The 12,556-nt window shown below is 37.6% G+C and overlaps 1 long non-coding RNA gene across 1 annotated transcript; it reads left to right on the forward strand.

Annotated features, from left to right (window-relative positions):
- The first annotated feature begins 1,183 nt into the window (after positions 1 to 1,183).
- On the forward strand, positions 1,184 to 5,157 carry LOC102198625 (uncharacterized). Its single transcript, XR_001290420.1, has 3 exons — positions 1,184 to 1,248; positions 4,084 to 4,205; positions 5,076 to 5,157. It is a non-coding gene; the product is annotated as an uncharacterized LOC102198625 (long non-coding RNA).
- The last annotated feature ends 7,399 nt before the right edge of the window (positions 5,158 to 12,556 follow it).

Raw genomic sequence — 12,556 nt, forward strand, 5'->3', positions numbered from 1 at the left:
AATGAATCTTGCTTTGTTTATGTTATACTGTGAATTTGCATGATTTTGTCATAAATTTCGTTTAGTTTTGAAAAAGCATCAAAATATTTGTTTCTTCCACCCTTCCTGGCGTTCTTGAAAACTGCCAGCTCTCCAGTTCAGTTTTGAACTGGCTTATGCTTTTTCTAAAATAGTGATGGCAGTGGATCACTGTCCTCTCAGTGCTACAGTAGCCCTCCACAAGCTGTCTTGGCCAATTTTGAGCGCAGCCAGTTCACCTTAGGTTAGTGAAGGTGGATTCTTGGACCTATTGGCCAGTGCTCAGTCGCAGCCAGCCAGCCAGCCACAAGGGACAGCACTGCATAGCCACAGTGGCAGTGATGAGTAATGCTGCTGCCACCGAGGACTTACAGCATTTAATGAGAGTAATAGCATCTACACGCACCAAGACAGAGTGACAGCATAGATTACGTGGTAAATCTTTGGGATAATGAAGAATCCAGGGACCCTGACTGGGGAAGTAATAAATTCACTCCTGTAAGAACTGCAATTACCTCTGTCACTGGCTGCCTGTACCAGTGTTGTGTTGGAGAAACAGAATGATGCATACTTGGTTAAAATCATTAATAAATAAAGAGAGGAAGGAATGGATTATTAGCCATGGGAAATTCTAACTTCTGATGGAAGAAATTGGCGCATTTGTAGCTTCTGAATTAAGAATAGCACTGAAATTGGTCCTCTCCCTCTGTTGCGCCATCATTCAGCGTGTTGCAAGTATGTTGAGAGTGTTGCAACAAATGACAAGACTTTCAGGCTTTCAGTGAGCAGAAATATGGTGAGACAAGGAAAGCTCCTGGCAAGAAGAGGACTGAATGGCCATCGCAGACAGGTTCATTTAAAGCTGGTTAGAGTGTAAAGCTGTCAGACTAAGGCAGTTTGGACTTTGCCAGCAACAGGTCTTACTGATACAGCCTAAGTCATTTATTTAATGGTCATACCCTTTAAAAATAGAATCACAGTGGCCATTGTGTAGTCATTTATGCTCATAATCAGCACTTACCTGTGTAGAGATGTAGGACCCACAGAGATTTGAGTGAATTAATTTATGATGCAAGGTACTGTAACTATGCTCCGGCTTTTCCTTTAGTTGTAGATGGCTTTTACTGCCTTTGCAGTCCCGGTTATGCTGGGCTCAGATGTGAGAAAGACATTGATGACTGCGTGAACAGTTGGTGCAGCACCAACTCAGTATGTAAGGACCTCCATCTGGTAAGTTGAAACATTTTTCCAAGGCAGTATAATGGAGTGATGTTATAGCCTATGCTTCAGAATTGCCCAGTCCTGTAAATCGCCACAGTTGGTAACTCTCCATAAAATATTGATAGACATGAATCACATTAGTTACTGTATATTACCTTTGATGGCTGCTGTGCATTCGGTGTTTTAAAACATTTCTTTTGCAGTAAATATTAACAAGTGTGCAGTAACTCGAACATTGGCACATTATTAAAAACGAATAAATTACATCGGCATGACTTTGTGCTCCAGAGCAGCTCGCCAGTTATCTGGTTTACAGGTCCAGCATGATTCATATTGTTTTGGGTGTCTGGGGGAAAAATAAGGTAGGGAACTGTTAATATCTTATGTCCCATAGATGGCCATTATTATTTATATCTCATAATAGAAAAATTATGCCAATTACAGTGTCCCACTTATGCCTTGTAGCCAATGTACCATAATAACCAAAGGATTACCAAAGTATCCCTAGAAGGAAAACACTAATTTGTAAGGATAGCGTCTCTGTTTTTAACCAATGTTGTTTTAGATCGTGTGTCCAAAACAACACATATACCTGATAATTAGTAATTATTTAAAAAAGCTTCATCTTTATGTTTAAAGTGTAAGTCATAATAAACATAGAAATATTCAATAGGTTTTTCTTTATTTATATTTTTGATAGCCATTTAATAACTTTACAGTGTCTAAGCACATCTATAGCACGCTATATTCCCCATTAAAGACCTCCACGTCCTGGTTATGCAACACATGGGCAGGCTTGGAAATAAAAAATGCTTATGTCAGAAGTTAAGTTTAACAAAAAAAAGCAGAACTTTTAAAACTTGTGTCTTGAAGGCACAACTCTATTCTTGTACTTATTCAAATGTTTTTAAGCCAATAACATTGATATGTTGCAGCTGCGGAAAGGCCTTGGGAACCGCATGCTGCTCACTAACTGTGCAATGAGTACCAGGAGCCTTTTTCCAACAGCTGCTTTTTTGCTAACAGATTGCAGTAGTAAAACAGATGTGTCATAGATAAAGTCCATATATTTAGCCTTTTTTTCCCCCTCTGGTAACTTATGATGTATGTAGTCGAGTTTTAAAAAAGGCTTACATTAGAGTAGTGATGTTAAGATAGAGGAGAACACTTTGTAATTACAAATTAATTTTTATAAAGTTTCTGTACCAAATTGAATTCTCATGAAATCAGTATTAAGATTTGCAGAGCTAAGTTTTAAGATTATAACATGACTTTCCTTTTTTGTAGCTTATCAGTAATGGTTGTGTTTTATAAAGAAATAAAAGTCATCCATCATTAAAATTTTAAAGTCAGTCAACATATTCTACTAATTATTTTATCTGGCTCTTTTTGATGTAGTTTATAAGGAACTAATGGAAGCCTATTGTGGTGCAAAAGCTGGTTAAAACACTGTAGTGTAATTTTCATTTTCTGGGATAAACTAAACTTCAAGTCCAAAGACAAAAGGACACCGTGTAAGAAGACGATGGGATCTGATAAGAGGAATATAATGAAATTTCCACAGGTATTTTTTAGTCACCGTGTTTTACCGTTACATTTTTCTCGGTTCATTATTCAAATAGGGCCGTTTTTTGGAAACCCCATCACATAGTCTTGTTTACAGTGCAGCTATTTCTCTCTCTGAACATTGTGTCCCACAGAGCTTTACCTTATTTTGGAGAATTGCAGTCCCTGAAGGTGACTTAGCAGCAAAAATGAGATTATGTTCTATTGCCAGGGGTAAGGAATTGGAGTCTCCTGGAGGTATCTAATTTATCATGAGATGACGGCATTTTCCCCCACCACCATAAGGCCTACAGTGTACAAATTATATCAGACAAAGTTTAACGGCTCCCCTTCAGTGTATGAAATAAATATTAGCATGCATTCAACCGCAAGTACCCGGGACCTTTCGACAGAGGGTTGGCAATGATAAATCCCAAACAACCTTTGACCATATGACTACGTTCATAACGTATGCAAAGAGGAATTTAAATTAAGATGGCTTCTTGGAAAGTAATGGAAGAAAAACATTAATCTGTCTTGCAGCAATTCATTATTTTAGCGCCGATTGCAGTGATGAAATAAAGGACGAGTGGTCCACATACTGTTTTGAATGGAGGAAAGGCAAGAAAATAAAAGATTAGCAATGTTTGAGCTTTGTATAAAACGTTTTTTGAATTTAAAGTACTAACAACACATTTACTGGCTCCAGAATAAAAAAAACAACCTGACAAAACTAAATCCAACGTGTTTTACATGTTTGCTTGGCTGTGAAAATATCCCTCAAAGAATATGCGGTGGTAATGCTGTACGCTTCATAAAGGTTTTGTATCATCGTATCTTGAATGTGATGGAAAAAAACAGGCTTGCATACTGTCCAGAGGGTGGGTGGTAGGAGGAATACATCAGCACGGTAATGTGGAAATGTAAGACAAGCATGACTCTTCCTCACTTTAAACAGATTTCCACAGGAAAGCTTTTTGTGTGTGTGTGTGTGAGTAGGAGGTTTTATTCCGCAATGTTTTCAAGAACATTGAGATGAATTAAATCAAGTATATTAAGCATTGCAACATTTGTTTTTTAAAATGCAACCAATATAAATAACGAAACAAACGAGTGGCAAAATGCCCTGTCTGCTCCGTAACAACTTAATTAACAGTCCCTGCATGTGAGATGTGCCTACTGCTCTCCTAAATATTCGATTCTAACCACCTAAAATACTAACTCTACATAGTGCAGATGTGAAATGTGACTACTTTCCAGTGTTAATCTAATATTGTTTCCCTTTTTCTTGTATCGCAGAGTTATGAGTGTGTGTGTCGTTCTGGCTGGGAGGGGGAGTACTGCCAACAAGAAATTGATGAATGTTTATCACAACCCTGCAAAAACAACGCCACCTGCACAGACCTTCTCAACAGCTACAAGTAGGTGTGCGAGCTGGCTCGAGGGCAGCGTCCTCGCGAGGTGCATCAGTCACTTAAGAAATGCGGGGAAAAAAGAAGCCGTTCAGAGATAGCAATATGTCCTTCCACTGGCACCGGAGATAATGAATTGCAGATGGCAGGTAAAACAAATGAGTCAATCAATGGCTCACAGCATGAAAAGGTTTCAGGGGATCTGTGACTCATTGGAGGAAAAAGCTGGTGTATCTGCTTCGGCTAATGCCCGCTCTCACTGGGGAGACATAAAAATGCTTCAGGTAGAAAAGTTGGGGGATGGAAAGAAATGCAAGGTGGAGTGGTTGTAGTGCCCGGGTACTCACTGCCACCAAGTGGAGTATTCACCTGCCTTAAGAGCAGATACTTGAGATTTACATACACTGTGGTTGGCTCTCGGTTTCTCTGTCTCCATCTGTCTCTCTTTCTGTCTAGAACGCATACATTTCCATTAAATTCCCACTCAGCACTCTAACCTCTTGTGTCCTGCATTCAGCTGTCCAGAATTAAAAGCTGCCAGTAGTGCAGTTAAACACTAAAATTCGGACTTTCTCTAACAGAGATCCAGGAGATCAGTGTGGAGAACGCGTGCACTGTAACACTGAGGTTTTGTGTAGAAGAGTGTGTTTTGTGGGTAATTTAAATTATCATTAAAAAAAAAAAAGCAAGCTATTCAGGAGTTTGTCTGCAGCAACTCCCAGAACATCTGCTGAATGCATTTTTAGCATAATTGTCCCAAAGAGTATGACTGCCATAGCCTTTAGAACATTTTAAAAAGTGTTTATTCATTTATGATTCATTTAGATTTATGGCAAAATAGCCTCTACTGTGTAACATCTCTTCTCTGGTGTATGTAAGGTGTTTGTGCTCACGAGGCTGGACAGGTGTGGACTGTACAGAGGATGTGAATGAGTGCGATTCTGGCCCTTGTCTAAATGGAGCTCGGTGTCAGGAGTCAGACATACCTGGGGAGTTCTCCTGCACCTGTCCCCCCTTCTTCAGTGGCCCCTTGTGCAACCAGCCTTATGACCCGTGTGACCCCCTCCACAATCCCTGCCTACACAACTCCACCTGCCTGACACGCTCCAATGGAACAGCTTCCTGCAGATGCCCAGCTGGTGAGTGAACTCGGCGCCGCAGCCTCGTACTCGTGGTGTTTTTATTTTCGACTTATTTCCCAGCATAATCGTAGAATTTTGTTCAACAGAATTGTTTAAAACTTGAGGGATTTAAAAATTACAAACAGCATAATTTCATTGGAATAGAAAGAAAGTAGCACTATCCATTTGAAAATCGTCGTTTTATCCTCCCTCTGAAATGTGCTTTTCCTCAAAGTTGCTGTAAAAGAAAGGTTTAATGTCTTTGTGTGCATGAATAAAATGGTAAAATGTGCTCCTGATACCTAAAAAATGTGCCATAAAGAAAACATACACAGGTGATTTAAAATAAGAGACATACTTTTTGCCGTAATATGGAGAAGAATATAAGTGAAATATGGCGGGTTTTCGCTATTATATGGGTTAAAAGGAGTGTTAGACATAATGAAAGTTAGTCAGAGGTACAATTTGCATTTCTAGAGTTTTTCATGCTCCACTTTAATTTTTGTATAAGAAATGGTCAACAAACCCAGACATTGGTGTCTTTTGCTTGCTTTTCTCCTCATTGCATTAATACTAAATTAAACTGAATACTTATTTAGCAGTAAATCTGTGTATCAGTGCCAGCTGAGTCATCATAATGCATACTATATTCTAAGGTAAAGACCCTACAGACACATGGGGAATCAGCAGGTACTACCACTCTTTAATATGATTATTATTTATAAAAACATTACTGTATACAAGACACATAATCTTTTAGCAAGACCCAGTTAGTCTAATGCAAGTTCATGAGCACCTAAAAAAAATTTGGACATTTTAATGAAATCAGTGAACCACTTTGGTCTGTTTTATATGCATAATACATATTCTACATCACAATCTTTTATTCTTTTTTGTTTGTTTGTTTTGAACTCTAATCAATACACAATCACAAATTGGGAAATTGTCAGGGATAAATTACATCTTTTGTGCAATTTAAGAGTATATCTGTAAAGTTATTTAATCATTATTCACTGTCATCGTCATTATGTTTCTGGACTTTCTACCATTGCCTATGATTGGGCGATAAATTGGTGCATCCCTACTAATTGTAGCAGCAGGAACAGTAGATGCTTGGCTAAAGACAGATGCTAATTCTGAACGTCTTGAATTCACGCATGCATCCAAATGTCTTAGAAATTACTCGTTACTGATAATGCAAAATTAGATGTTTTTTCTTCAACGTGTACATATTCTCAATATTCCCATTTACAAGCAAATTGCAAACTAACGCCCGTTCAAATTTGCAGCTAACAGACACAGGATGAAAGAACTGTGGGTGACTGAGGAGTCAGACTGTAAATTATATTAAAAGAAAATAAAGCATTGACCTCATTTAGTACTGGCTCCTTCTCGCTCATTCACATGCCCTCGCAGGCATAAATAACTCGGGCATGCACATCCACTCAGATGTAAATGAAACGCAGGAAAATCTGTTTTATTTTCAGTTCATGAGACCAGTCAGGTTTTTGTTTCACAAGCAACATATTGGAATAGAGCACTGGCAATGATCGCTTTCTTCGTTAAAATGATCTATTACGATGTTTATCAGTAAAATCTTGTTAGCTTGTAAATTGTAAATGAAATATCATTTTAACATAGGCTTTCACTGTGGAGGTTAAGACGGTATAGGGTTATGTTGTACCTAATGGCTCCATCAGCAAAGAGATGAAAAGATGTTGCCAGATATAAATAGGGCGGCTGGGTTAGTTTCAGAAAGCTTCCTTTGAGACGAATAGGAAATTAGGCGCTGCATACATTACACCAAGAGCTTTGCGTGGGTTTGGTCGTTTTCACTTCACACAACCGTGACTCACCTACTCTCCATTATTATTCACCTTAAATCCATCCTCCATAGCTACTACTCAATAAACATAAAGGAGCCCATGGCTTGATCCCAGTGCAGCCGTCTTAAAAACTTGTTATTTAGTATTCACTGTAGGTTATTTGTCAAGGAAATTGTGTAGGTCTAACACTATTCTTCAGACTAATTGAAAATAAAATTTGTCTGCATATGCATCTAAGATTTAGTACATTAAGCACATCCCAGTGCATAGACAAAAGCTTTTACACAATACAGCAAATACTGTCAAGGTAACTGAATTAAGGAGAATGATTTTTATGCTTTTAAATGACTCTAAATGCTTGCAAATACTGTAACTGTGTTCAGTGTAGCATCAGTAAGTGTTTATAAGAAGAAAATTGAGTTAAAAATTAAAATTTAGAGCCTCTTATTTGCTTTTAGATACCGAGTCTTAAATATGTAAATAGAAACATGGCAGCTTCATTCAGTGGTTTTTGCAAAGATCAAGCGAGACCAATGATCCACATTCAAGTAAAGAGAGCATGTGCTCTTATATAAAGGCATGGTTAGCTGTTAAGGAAGTTGCACCATGGTAAAACAAGCCTCAGGATAAACATGAAGGCTTGTGTTGTTAATAAGGTTAGTTACTGAGATACAGTTAACTAAGATTAAATACATATTTTTAATTAATTCTAACTTTGTATTAGCAAACACATGCAGGTGAATATAAGAATCTTTGCTAAAAACAACAATCAGATAAACAGTTTATGTAGTCTTGTGTTAAAAAATTGAAATGCAATGTAGGGAAACTTAATAATATCTTAAATACCATCTCCTGCATGGTGAAAAGAATACAAACATGCAAAAAAAAAGCACTTTGCTGCTACATCCATTCTGTTAATCTTGTTTACTTTAACCTTCTTTGCTCATATCTGGTTTTGTTCTGTAATAAACTGCTGCGTCTAACACAACAAAAGTCGCTAATTTCAGCTGTTAGGTTGTAATGCATAATCCATGGTTGGAATAACAGGTGTTCTATTCTTTCCATTTCACCAGAATTGCATGAGTGCAACTGAAGAAGCACTGGTATTCATTGTGATGATGCCTTTGAGGCACTGCTAATGCTGCGATAATAGATGGCGGCTGTCAAACCTTTCATAGCCAGCCCTGTGACAGTATCTGATGGCTGCTGACAGGGGTCTTTTATAAAAGCTAAGTGCTTTAACTTTAGTGGTCATTATACCAAACTTGCTTTACTGAAGAGATTACAAAGTTGGCTGTGTGGTCTTAGCTTTCTCAAGAAACTTCACTAGACTCTACGCATCTAACAAAAAGGTTGATATGGCAAGTTTAGTGTTCATCAGCTTAGCAGGATCTAAAAGGCAGCAATTAGGCGGTTTCTACTGGGAGCGGCATTAAAGGGATTTGTAAAACACAGCCACAATGGAAATGAGTTCTGTCTACAAAGGTGTACTGTGAGAAGCTGGGGGCCAAAATAAAACCAGAGCAAGCTGAAAGTCTCGTCTTAAAAAAACACAGGTGAAGCAGTTATCCTCTTTTGATTGTAGAGGGCTCCTGTAGGAAGTTTTTGTTCTTACTAGCAGAGACACTCCGCTGAGGCTCTGGCCAGGAGGCCTAAGTCATCTTGCCTGACCAGCACAGATGTTCCACTTTCCTCTTAATGAGGAGCCTCAGCAGGGAGTGCCAAACCTGATAGAAGAGCAACCTGAAAATGGGAGAGTTAGGGTAGAAGGTTGAGGTGAGGGTTACTGGCCGACAACTGCAACAAATGAAACAAACAACACATGGCATCACTCAGCCAAGACTGCGGTACAAGGTAGAGTCGCATCAGAGTCTCGCACACAATCTATAGTCTGTGCTGTCCTTGCTCGGTTTGCTGAATTCCTTGAGCAAAGACAAGTTCACATGTGTAAACTTTAATCTTATCTTGGACCTTTCCTGCACATTCTCTGCCTCTGCCGTTTAGTCAGGGCTCCATCCACTTAAACTATCTGAAGAGCGGAAAGGCTATATTTATGCTTTTTTTCCCCTTTGAATTTAATTAATAGAAACTACAGCTTAATTAATAAAACTTCAGCTTTAGTCATTTTTCTTTGAGATTTGTGTCAGTGGAGTTTAATTTTGAGTTACCTTTTTTTTTTCTTTTTTTTTTTAATCACTGAGATTGTAAATAATTCTCACATAGTTACTTTATGTAGTTCTCATGGATTTTGTAAAACTGATTATAGGATTCCTTCGAGACTTCAAGACAAAACATGTCAAAACATTCTAACCTTTTGATAATTACATCAGAATTACTGATTATTATTCTGGATGTGAAATATTTATAATTGTCAATTATTTAAAATGATAATATTCTATGGATTAGATTAATAGATTGTAATTCTAGTTTCATTCGTAGGTTCTTTAGGATGGCATTTTCAATGGATATCACACTATGCCACTGCAGCACTTAACGCTTTAGACTTGTTAGTTAAAGTGCCTATATTCATTATGAGCTTTTTATTGGTTTTTGGGTGACAAGTTGGCATTTTTAAGTGTTAAACGTGAGCTGTGTGATATGAGGACAATCACTTTGCCTCTAGTCCATTATATGAAGTGGAGACTTTTTCTTTTTCTTTTTTAATTTTTGCAGTACAGGGAATTAATTCAAAAGCATTGTGTGGTCTCTTCACATGGAAAAACCATTTGGTCTCCATGGTTCAGAATATACCCAGAGGTGTTCCTGGCCAGATGGAGAACAAACCCCTTTATTTGCATGGCATGCTACACTAGCCTTCACCTTCCACAAGATTGAGATTGTGTCCTACCAAACAGTTGGTTAATGAGCTACTGTGGAGCTATGCCAACAAGAGAACTGACACATAGCTAATATGATACTGAAAAAGATGTGTGGAAAAGATGTGTTGCCAAAATGTGTTGGAAAAAGTCTGGCCTCAGTAGATTCATTTTAGGTGATTATTCTTTTTTATAGAGGGGGCAGACTATATGACTTATAGCGGACATGTGTCAGTTAATAAACCAGATGCCCTGGCAGATGCATAGCAAGATCAATGAGACTTTTCATTATCTTAGTATAAGGAATTAGAAATACAGATACTGTAGGTTCAGTCAACTTAGTATATTTTGCCCTTTATAGTGTACTGTTCTAGATTATTATGATTACCATCTTTATGATGAGCTTTTTTAATAATAATTACCTCATGCAATCCACATTATCTGCTCTAGTTTGTATTAATTCATTTATAAAAATGAATAAAGTGTCAAACCAGGATTGGAAATCTCGTGTAAGTAAATGACTTGGCTGACATACCCTTTAGCATTTAGAGCATATCAGTTACATATAAGACACTTGCATACTGTACAGAAACCAAAAAAAGCTTATATATGTTACGATTCATCACTTCCCAGCTTATTTTAACAAAACCAATGTAATGTGACTATGAGCCTGCACAGTAGCCATTCGCTTCTCATAGCACAATTACTGAGATTAAAGGTGTTCCAAATAAATCTTTCTCACAGAATAATGGACCACGACAGAGAGGCAGTCAGTGGCCATATTGTATTTTAATCAGAGTTCATGTCATGTAAATCACAGCTCCATTTGGGAAACTATTGTCTGGTCTAATATTCTCACAGTGAAGGCACACAAAGAAGTGGGAAAATATTAAAATGTAGCCGGTGTTCGACCTCAGTATGAGAGCGTGCCCCTTCAGTTGGCAAAGGTCTCACCACACTAGTGATATTCCATTGCTGAGGGCAAAGGTGGTTCTCTTCTTCCACTGTAGTTTTGAAAGCTGTTTCCAGATCAAACAACAGCTGCGGGGGGAAAAAGGCAGGAAAAAAGCATCAGTGATCACATAGTAGTGTGAGAGGATTTCCCTTCATGAAAATTCTTCATCATTATTTGATTTAACCAGATTGGTGTTTAACCCCTGAATGCCTAACAGCATGTAAAATGCCCAAATAGTCTCTGAATAAATATGTGGAAGCTACTACAGATCTGATTGAATGTTCTGTTTTGTTTTTTTTTAAATACTCCATAGGTTTACTTTTAGAAGCTGCGAGATATCATTGAGCAAAGTGTATACATCATAATGACAGTTGCTTAGCACTGATGTGGATATTAGACACACTTTGTTTTTGTACTACAGGTATGCATAGGTATTCAATTATACGTGCATTTAAAACAAGATGGCAACAGCCTGACAGCAGAAAGAAGAGCACCATTGTTTGTGTGTTTTGCTAAACAACATGGAAGAAAATCACAAAAATAAGATGACACGTGTAATCTCTTAACAAAAATAGGGCATGGGACATATAATACAATATATACACCATAAAATACATGCAGTACAAGGTCGCTGAAGCATGAACCGTTGATTTGCTTGCTCTAAGCAGAGAAAGGCATGAGCTACATAAAGTCTGCCTTGTCTGGAACAACCATGCAGCCTGAAATGATTGGCAGTGATATGATATAGACATGTCGCAGGTTACTTGTGGTGTAGTATATATGGGTAGCTGTTGTTGGTATCAGTGATTTTCAATTTTATAGTTTGCTCTACAGACAATAGTTGACCCTGATTTTTCAAAAATAAATACGTTTCTTATTGTGTTACAAACCAACACATCTTGTGACTAAGGCAAAAGAAATTTAACAGTAGACCTGGTGTCTTCTATGGGAATATGTTTCCTAATGTTAAAAAATGTCTTCTCATAGAGTGAAAAGATGTAAAAATGAGAACATTTTCTTTTTTTGTATTTCTGTCATGGGAACTGCAATACACTGCTGTACCAAAGTTTCTCTTTAGCTCATGACACTGACTGCTGTAAGCACAGTGTTACAGCCTAAGGTGACCTAGATGAGTGCATCTGCATTCATACCAAGTCGGAATAGTCAGAATTGTTTTATATTGGCATGCAATCCTCATTTCTCTGTGAAAATTATACAGCATGTTTAGGCATAATCAATAACTGTAACTTTTGATTGATAATATGTGTGGAAATACAATTTTTAAGCTTAAGGACTAAGCTAATACCCAACATTTCCACCTTAAAAAAACTAAACAAGCAAACAAAAAAGATGAATTACCCGTAGAACTTGGGCAGACAGATATCTAACTAGCTAGCTAGCACTATATCGCGCAAGCTAGCTATAAATGTAGCTAGCTATTTATTAAGCTATTTAGCTTTGTGGCTATTTACATAGTTATCATTAAAAAGAGAGAGGGAGGTAACAAATTGCTCATCTGCAACAATGATGTTTACTAATGTACAGGGAGTGCAGAATTATTAGGCAAGTTGTATTTTTGAGGAATAATTTTATTATTGAACAACAACCATGTTCTCAATGAACCCAAAAAACTCATTAATAT

Source organism: Pundamilia nyererei, unplaced genomic scaffold, assembly GCF_000239375.1.
Source record: "Pundamilia nyererei isolate P.nyererei 1_Seehausen unplaced genomic scaffold, PunNye1.0 scaffold00073, whole genome shotgun sequence".
In the NCBI taxonomy this organism is placed as follows: Eukaryota; Metazoa; Chordata; class Actinopteri; order Cichliformes; family Cichlidae; genus Pundamilia; species Pundamilia nyererei.